The following is a 9703-nucleotide window of genomic DNA, read 5'->3' on the forward strand; positions in this document are numbered from 1 at the left end:
CCTAATTATTGGACCCTTTCCATGGACCAAACCAAACTGGATTGGCTGTTTTCTTTAAAATAGGTTTTCAAAAACAGAAAGAAGAGAAGAATTAAAAACTAACCGCAACACTAGACTTTCCACACTTTCACTTCATTCGATTATGATTCGACGTGAAAGGTACTCATCACTGGGTTTGGTTTTGGGGAGACACAAATGGGTGTCTACAAGTGGTTTCATTGTTAGTTCTTTTAAGTGGCCATTGCTAGAACTATTTATCTAAGCTTTCTCAACGAAGGATCAAGAGATGAACTTGAGTTAGCTCCCCTATGCTTAATTGACTTGAAATGCCATGAGAATAGGAATTTCCAGTCAAGGGAATCTTTATGATTTCATTGTGATTATGCTTTAACACTTGCTTTATGCTTTATAACCACGAGGGTAGGTTGTATTCATGATTTAAGTAATCCCTCTAGCTTGAGAGAATAGTTGGGTGCCTTATATGACTTCACCTAATTTATCCCCAAATTTCTATGTTTTGTATGTTAAATTGTAATTCGTGAATGACTTAATTTGTGTATACCTTCCCAAGATCCTTTTTATTTGGTTTGCAGTTTTCTATATATCTCTAAACCTTAAAAAACTTGATTTAGCTTATCACAAATCGATATTTTTTAGTGCTCCCCTTAGTTCCTGCGGGATCGACCCTTACTTGCCCCTTCCACTCATTAGAGAGACTAAGTTAGATTTTTTATCTTTGGTAGGCTCGACGAAGGCCTATCACCAACCAACGATACTGTTCCGGTTGAGAAAACAGCTCACCGGAAGCATGTGCAAGACGATGGTTCTGCTCCATCAGAGTATCAATGGGTTTACAACCCAACATTTCTGCCTCAGTTAAAATATCTAGAGCATACTTTCGTTGAGAAAGAAATATGCCCTCCGGACTCCAAGCAACCTCAATGCCTAAGAAATACTTAAGAAAACCCAAATCCTTCATATAGAAGCATTTGCACAAATAGATTTTGAACCGAACAATGGCATCATGAGAGGAGGCTACAATAATCAAGTCATCGACATATACAAGAACATGCAAAAAGACATTTCCTTGTACATAGCTAAATAAAGAGTAATCAACATATGAGTTTCACTACAACAGAAAGTGGAAAATAAAACGCATGATATACAACTGTCAAGTTAGATAGGCGATCTGCCGATCTCTAGAATCATATAGAACGTCTATGTTAGCCGAACGTTTTGTATGTTGAATCATATAAAACGCCTGTCTTACATAACAACTCTATTTGTTTTTTTTTTTTTAATTTATTAAAAGTGTCTTTACAATATAGAACGCCTTATGACTTGACCGTTCTATTTTATTTTGATATTATTTATTTATTTATTTTTTAAAAAAGAAAACTAGGAACCCTAATTGTTGTCCTCTTTTTTTTCTTATTTCTTTTAACACAACAGCCGCTCAAGTTCACTCTCTAATCTCTTCCTCAAATATTTCCTCTTCTCCTCCTTATCAGATCTAATTAACTCCAATCAAAGGAGGTAAAAAATGTGAAATAAAGGAGTGGTTTGTATTCACTCACAATCAGAGTGCGTGTTTCATTCCGAAAATGAATTGTTGGGAATCGACAACAACTCGATCAGATTCTCATTAGTGCGTGGTTTATATTCACTCAAAATCAAGTTTCCGCCATATCTAATCGGTTTCTTAACAGGTAATTTCAGTTTTGTTCATTATATTCTACCTAATTAGCTAAATATACTACAAATTTATCTGTTTTTTAGAACCAAATTAGTGGTTTATTTAAAACAATTTATTTAGTTGTGATGATTTTCAAAACATATGCAAAGTTAAAATTGCATTATTTATGAAGTTTTAATATACTATAGAAAGGAGAAGAGGAAGAGTGTGGAGAAGATTTGGGCCAGGTTGACATTGTTCGTAACCGTTTAGTGTCGCACCTTGTGGGTTGCAGACCACCGATTTCGATTGATTTTTATCTTTTTGTATAGTTGATTTTTAGATCTAAATACTCTACTCTGTATTATTCTTGTAGGGAATACATAATTCACAAGGTTTTGAAGTTTGAAGAACCTCTACAATACGAAGGAGGCTACCACTAAGTATTACTGAATCAAAGTTGGCATGCATTTCAAATTGAAGCTATGGACAACTGGATATTGGGGTAGCGCTTATGGAGCTAGTGGAAGTGAATATATCTCTGAAATTAGACTATACTTGAATTAGTTTTGTATTTTGTGTTTTGATTTTTAATTTTCATTTTGTGAATTGTATATACTTGAATAAGTGAATGATTGTTAAGTAGGTTTACTTAATAAATTCATATGTTTTGTAGTTTCTGATTTCCTTCATTATTTTTCTATATAATTTTTTTTTCTTTTCCAAATGAGGGCAAAGCGCATTTATTTAATACTTTGTAAAAAAAAAAAGTTTACAATATCAGTTCCTAAAATATAGGCGTATCAAGAAAATAGCAAAAAACATTATTTAAAATAAAAAAAGTTAGAGAACGGTTATCTAAACATAACCGTTCTCTTTTTAATTGTATATAAAACGATTAAGTAGTTTGACCGTCTGTATTGCTTCATTATTTTTCAATTTTAGGAAGGGAAAAGAGAACAGTTATGACTAAGAACCGTTCTCTCTCTTCCATGATTCAAAACGCCTATTAGAATCGTTTTATATACTTTATACATCGCTTAGCAGAAGAATGGTCCTAAGGCGTTCTATAAAGCCTATTTTAACAGTTCACTAAGCCCTTTTTTGTAGTAGTGTTTTTAAACCCAGAAGCTCGCAGAGCACTAGACAACTTTGAAACCACTGTTTCGGGGCTTATTTCAAGCCATATAAAGACTTCCGTAACATGCAAACTTTGCCAGGTGTTGGAGTACCGTACCTTGGAGGAAACTGGATATACACTTCTTCATCCAAATCACCATGAAGAAACACATTATGAACATCCATCTGATGTAACTCCCAATTCAAAGATACAACAACAGCTAATAAAATACGTACCGTACCCATCTTTACAATAGGAGCAAACGTCTCATTATAATCAACACCTTCAACCTGTCGGTTGCCATGAACAACCAAATGAGCATTGAGACGTTCCACCTTTGATTTGTCGGTGTACTTGATCTTGTACACCCAACCACTACCAATAGCCCTCTTGCCGGGAGGAAGATCCTCAACGATCTGTGTGCCATTACGCTTTAAAGCAAATCTCACCTTGCATCGCTTTCTGCCATCCGACGTCTTTAACTGCCTCTTTGAATGAAGATGGTTCCTTTCCCTTAGTGATTGTCGCTAGAAAACACCTGTGTCTATTAGAAAAACGATTATATTCAACATGACAAGTTATAAGGAAAGGTTTACCTGAGGAATGTGATTGAGGAGGGATGACAATTGATGTGGCGGGTCTCTATTTTCAATGATGATTGTATGAGTAACATAATTACGATGCCACAAAGGAGGGCGTTTTTCATGATGTCCATGACCCAAATTATCCGACGAACTCCCCCTCAAATATTCCGACAAAATTACAATATTTACGTCAAGAATTTCTAGCTCAAAAACCACTCCGGTATGAGAACCATCACCGGATTCATCACTAAATACACTATGTGGCAAGCCCCTAAGCGAGACACCATCACTACAAGACTGCGGACTGCCGGACCTCTTACTGTCGGACTGCTGACTGCCTGGCTGCCGACTGCCGGACTGGTCTTGTTGGCCGTGGCTGGGTGACTGACTGCTGGCCAGCAGGCGCTAGTTTACCAGCGGGTAGACCAGAACCCTAAGATGGGTGGGCTGCCAAGCTGCCAGCGGGCGCTGGGCTTGTGACATGTCTACCTGCTGATTATGGTGGGGGGTAGGCAGCAGATCGACACCACAGCCTGGCTGCGGCTGGGCACCTGCTCTCGCGGCTGGGCTGTGGGGTGATCTGTTTCAGCAATGGCGTCCCCACTTTGCACTTCAACAAATATATTAGCATCGTCCTTATTATCCCACGCAGCTGGATTAGCAAAATACTTCTCCCATAGCTCTCTTCGCTCATCCGGAAGAGATTCAAGATATGAAAATTTATCCTCAAAGAACTGAACGTCGCGACTTATGAAAAATTCATTAGTGGCCAAATCATAAAGATGCCACCCTTTCTTCCAATGGGGATAGCCAACAAATATGCACTTTTTGGAACAAGAATCAAACTTGTCTTTAATACGAGGATGATTCGCAGCATAAGCAAGACAACTGAAGACCCGCAGACTGTCATACGACGGCGTTTAACCAAACAAACACTAATGAGGTGTCTTACCCTAGAGAACAGGAGTCGGAGTCCTGTTAATCAAATGAACAGTTGTCATAACACACTCAACTCAAAAATACTTAGGCACACCATCACTACAAGACTGCGGACTGCCGGACCTCTTATTGTCGAACTGCTGACTGCCTGGCTGCCGACTGCCGGCTGCCGGACTGGTCTTGTTGGCCGTGGCTGGGTGACTGACTGCTGGCCAGCAGGCGCTAGTTTACCAGCGGGCAGACCAGAACCCTAAGATGGGTGGGCTGCCAAGCTGCCAGCGGGCGCTGGGCTTGTGGCATGTCTACCTGCTGATTATGGTGGGGGGTAGGCAGCAGATTGACACCGCAGCCTGGCTGCGGCTGGGCACCTGCTCTCGCGGCTGGGCTGTGGGGTGATTTGTTTCAGCAATGGCGTCCCTACTTTGCACTTCAACAAATATATTCGCATCGTCCTTATCATCCCACGCAGCTGGATTAGAAAAATACTTCTCCCATAGCTCTCTTCGCTCATCCGGAAGAGATTCAAGATATGAAAATTTATCCTCAAAGAACTGAACGTCGCGACTTATGAAAAATTCATTAGTGGCCAAATCATAAAGACGCCACCCTTTCTTCCAATGGGGATAGCCAACAAATATGCACTTTCTGGAACAAGAATCAAACTTGTCTTTAATACGAGGATGATTCGCAGCATAAGCAAGACAGCTGAAGACCCGCAGACTGTCATACGACGGCGTTTAACCAAACAAACACTAATGAGGTGTCTTACCCTAGAGAACAGGAGTCGGAGTCCTGTTAATCAAATGAACAGTTGTCATAACACACTCATTCCAAAAATACTTAGGCAACTTTGCCTGAAACTGAATAGCACGAGCCACATTTAAAATGTGACGATGTTTTCGTTCAACCTGACCATTCTGCTGAGCCGTGTCAACACACGACATCTGATGCAAAATACCTTTATTAGCAAAGAAAGAACCCAAACTAATAAACTCCTGAGCATTATCACTACGAACCACCTTGACCTTACGGCGCGGCCAAATTGAGTCTTAGCCATAGCACAAAACTCATGAATCAACTGACTTCATTACATGTTGTAATTCTTGTGAATTGCAATATCACAATGTATATTTTAAAATTTATTATGATCAAAGTATCATTAATATACTATAGTTAATTAACAAACCTTAGTCATGTCTTTCCTTGAGTAAATTTAAAACCTCATAAATAAAGAATTCAAAAAAGGAATATTCAAGAATAAGTCAACCTTTGCGCGGTTAAAATAAACCAACCTTTCGATTAACTCAAAATAAGTCAACTTTTATTAGATATCTTCTCAAAATGAATCAAAACCTATTAGATTAAAAGTTAATCGGTTGTTAAGGTAAACTATGACACGTGCCATTGTATGGTTGGTCTATTTTAAAAATATAATTAAGATTTATTTTTTGATTGATTATTTAAAAAAATTCAATCATCAATAACTATATACTAAAAGAGAGACTAGGAGTGACTCATGTCATCTCCTGGTTAAATTTTTTCCCTCTAAAGTGTTTTTTTTTTTTTGGAGTTTTCTGAGTTATGCCCCCAAACTTCTTCGGTTTCTAAGCTGTGCGCATGCCTTTTCAAACATCTAAGTTGTGCCCTTAACCTCACTAATTATAATTAACAATAATCTTCGACATTAACAATAACATTTTATTATTATTATTATTATATTATTATTATTATTATTATTATTATTATTATTATTATTATTATTATTATTATTATTATTATTATTATTATTATTATTATTATTATTATTATTATTATTATTATTATTAAAACCTGCAAATTCAATCAATTTACAAGAAATTGGTAGGGAGCCGAGATACAATCTGGGCCCCCACCCCTCTAGCTATAACGAACCCGATCATACTGAAGATGTGAGCAGCTACACGAGCACCAATATTCTGAATCTTAGCGAACGCCTGAACCCGCTTCAGCAATGCAATAGCATCCTTCTCTAATTCCCCTAACGAAGAAAAGGAGAAAGGAAGAAAACCATAGCCAATAGCCCTGCAACGTGCCCCATATTTATCCCGCTTCCGCTGAGCCGCCGCCGACACAACACGACCAGGAACGAAGTCAGACAACCCCGATTGTGTCAAAGGTTAAGAACCCGTCAAGTCGACACATACATCACGAACTCTATCCCAGGAATATAGCAACACATCTGCTGGTCGTAACGCCCCGTCGTTCCCTCCAGTCAACCCAACGTTAACCTCCTTTCTAGCAGAAATCCCGAACCGAAAACAACTATCAACAAGGGTGTCACGAACAACGTTGTGCCGATGCTTAATACCTACCATCCTAGCACAAGACACTGCATGATCTCCATAAATATCTCCATAAAAAACCCTTAAGCAAGCAGAACGCGGTGTTGAAACGGAGAAGAAAGGAACACCCAATCGATATCAAAGAACAATACGGTAAGTCTTACCATTCATAGTCTGACCTAAATCCGATATCGGGACCGTCTGCAACCAGGCCGAAGAGTGGTCCCCCCGTTGGGACTTCCATAAGGCAACCTGACGCGAAGATAAGGAGAAAGTGGAATCCGCAGATGCAGTGACCTTCGTGAAATATATATCTGCCAATTTTTTATTTTTTAAAAAGTGTTAAACCAATTAGAACGGGACTCGTGTCAAATTAATAAAGCCACAACACCATTGTTGATAAAATAACTTAACTTTTGGTAATGGATAAGCATGGCTGTCAAAGGGTATTGTTGATAAAATATCGTGGGATGGAGGACACATCTTATAACTTTGAAAATACATGGGTACAACTTAAATCTGAAGAACTTGGGGGGCATAGTTTAGAAAAACTTTTTTTTTCGCCTTTTGTTTTTAGCTAAATCTTCTGTAAAATTATTGTATATTATAAAGTATCTTTCCCATTTTAGCTAGTATATTTCTTTCATATTCCCTTAAAAAAATATATTTCATTCATGTAATTATATATCTTTATATTAGGTATTTATATATAATCAAATTTTTTGGTAACAAATATATGGAGTACTATATACATAAGATAAAAGATGTATATTCCAGCAATTTAAGTCATAATAATTAGCAATAATATGTTGAAATTTGGTGCAATAATTTTTCATTAAATTAATTTGTACTTAAAAAAATAAAAAATAATATGCAACATAGTGTTTTTTTTTTATTTTATTTTATTTTATTTTTTTTGGGTATGGAGTAATTTTTTAATTATTCTTTTCCATCCAATATGCATATATTTTTTTTAATGGAAAATGGAAACTAAAAATCAACCTTTGCGCGGTCTGAGAATAAAAATCCAACCTTCCATTAATCTCATAAAAATCCAACCTTTATACCACCTTCTCTCACAGATCCATTTGACCTTTAACCTATTAAACAGGTTAAAAAGTTTTTTTAAAAAATTATATTAATTTCCCTTCTCACTCCTCCTCTTTCTCTCTCCTCTCTCCAACAACCCACCAATTCCGCCACCCCAACAACCCACCAAAAACCCGACCACCCCAGCCAACCTAAAACCCGACCACTGATAAGTCTATTTTATGTATATTTTTATTCCCCGTCCCACGGTCATATTTGTGCTTATTTGAGCTCTACGGAGCTATTTTTATTACTAATATACGTTTTCTAGTGTTTTTGTAGAGTTGGTATTATTTTGTAGGAATTTGTAGAATTATGGTAATTCCCGAGGTTATTGAACCACTACAAAGACATTGGAGTTGGATCGTATTTTATGACCGGATATTTTAGCTCAAGGCCAAGTTAGAGAATTTAATTCAGTGATTAAGGGCTCAGTTAAATGAAAGAGGTTCAAAATTCCCGCAAGAATTATGGACCATCTTAATTGAGGGCTAGAACTTAAGTCAATAATGTTAAAGTCCAAGGCCCAAATTCCGCAAAAGAAGCCTAGCTCGTTGACGCTGCCAGACCGCGGGCCCGATCGAGAGATTTTGCTGCTTGCGCATTAAGTCGCCCGCTGTTTGATTTGGGCCTAGATACACTCCGTATCTGATTGAGGCCTTTTCATAATAATTGTGTCATCCTTGTTTTAGTGGGAGTGGGATTCTTGGATTATATGTTTTTACTACTCTTATTTAAGGAGGTAGTAGTTACGTAGGTAGGGGTAGCTTTAGATTAATTAGTTTTAGTTTCCTTTTAATTAGTTTTAGTTTTTTTTTTTTTTTTTTTTTCTCTCTCTCTAACTTTTCTCTCTCTCCCTTAATTAAACTCTTAGTATTATTTTCTCTCCTGTTTCTCTCTCTACAACTCTTGGTTTAATCTCAGTTATTTATTTTCTTTCTTTCATCATGTCTCCTTTAATTGCTTTGTTTATTTTATATTTAATTATGTCTGAGTAGTTTCCTTTCTAGGGTTTGTGGGGATCCATAAATAATATGAGGGGGTAATTTATTGTTGTTAATTGTCAATGCTAGATTAACTTCCTATTGATTGATTTAATGCTCTGTGACTAGATTTGCGCAGATATTTTATGCATGAGTTTAACAATATTGATTCGAGATTAGACAGATGAGAATTAATGTTTAGGTCAAGTTTCAATAGGCAGGTTAATTTATAAATGGTTAAGTCGAGATTCGAAAGATGAGATTTAATACCGGTAAATTAATTGTGTGATTGTAATACGTAGCGAAAACCCTTTATGATCTGATTAATGTATGCATTGATGAATGATTGTTATATTCTACCATGGAATATAATTTATTGGTGAACCTATGCCCCAGATCCTTTTATATATTATTTTCTCCTTATTCTTAATCTTCGTAGTTTAGTTTCATATTCAAATTCACATATTGGTTACTTTATAATTTAGATTACTTTAGTTAATTAGGAATAGAAAGACTCGTTTCTCTGTGGATTCGACCCTACTTTCCTATCTACATTAGTTAGAGGATTTAGGAATTAGTTTTGATTAAGGGATACGACTTTACCCTGTCAAAATTTGGCGCCGTTGCCAGGGAAACGGTTTTATTTTTATTTCTAATTATTATTAGAGTCTAGATTATTTTGTTTTATTTATTTTATTTTATTTTATTTTATTTTTATGAGTTGAAAATATCCATGCTTACGTCACTACAAGAATTATATAATTTTTATGCAGCACCTAACTACTGTAGTTGTCAACGTCTTTGTCATGAAAATCCTGAATGCCCTTATAGTGAGTTTTTTGTGCGTGCTCCAGATGATTTTAGAGTCTTTCTATATACATATGATCATATTCGGAAACGATTAGTTGCTAATGAAAGTTATTGGAAGACTCTTGATGAAAAAGTTTACGGACACTATAATAATACAAATGTTATTGAGGATGAAGAACCAT

At 36.5% G+C, this 9703-nt stretch overlaps 1 long non-coding RNA gene across 1 annotated transcript; it reads left to right on the forward strand.

The window, feature by feature from the left end:
* The first annotated feature begins 1311 nt into the window (after positions 1–1311).
* Positions 1312–2350, forward strand: LOC145559912 (uncharacterized). The gene is made up of 2 exons (XR_014093028.1): positions 1312–1709; positions 2052–2350. It is a non-coding gene; the product is annotated as an uncharacterized LOC145559912 (long non-coding RNA).
* The last annotated feature ends 7353 nt before the right edge of the window (positions 2351–9703 follow it).

This window comes from Chenopodium album, chromosome 9 (assembly GCF_948465745.1).
Source record: "Chenopodium album chromosome 9, dcCheAlbu1.1, whole genome shotgun sequence".
NCBI lineage: Eukaryota > Viridiplantae > Streptophyta > Magnoliopsida > Caryophyllales > Amaranthaceae > Chenopodium > Chenopodium album.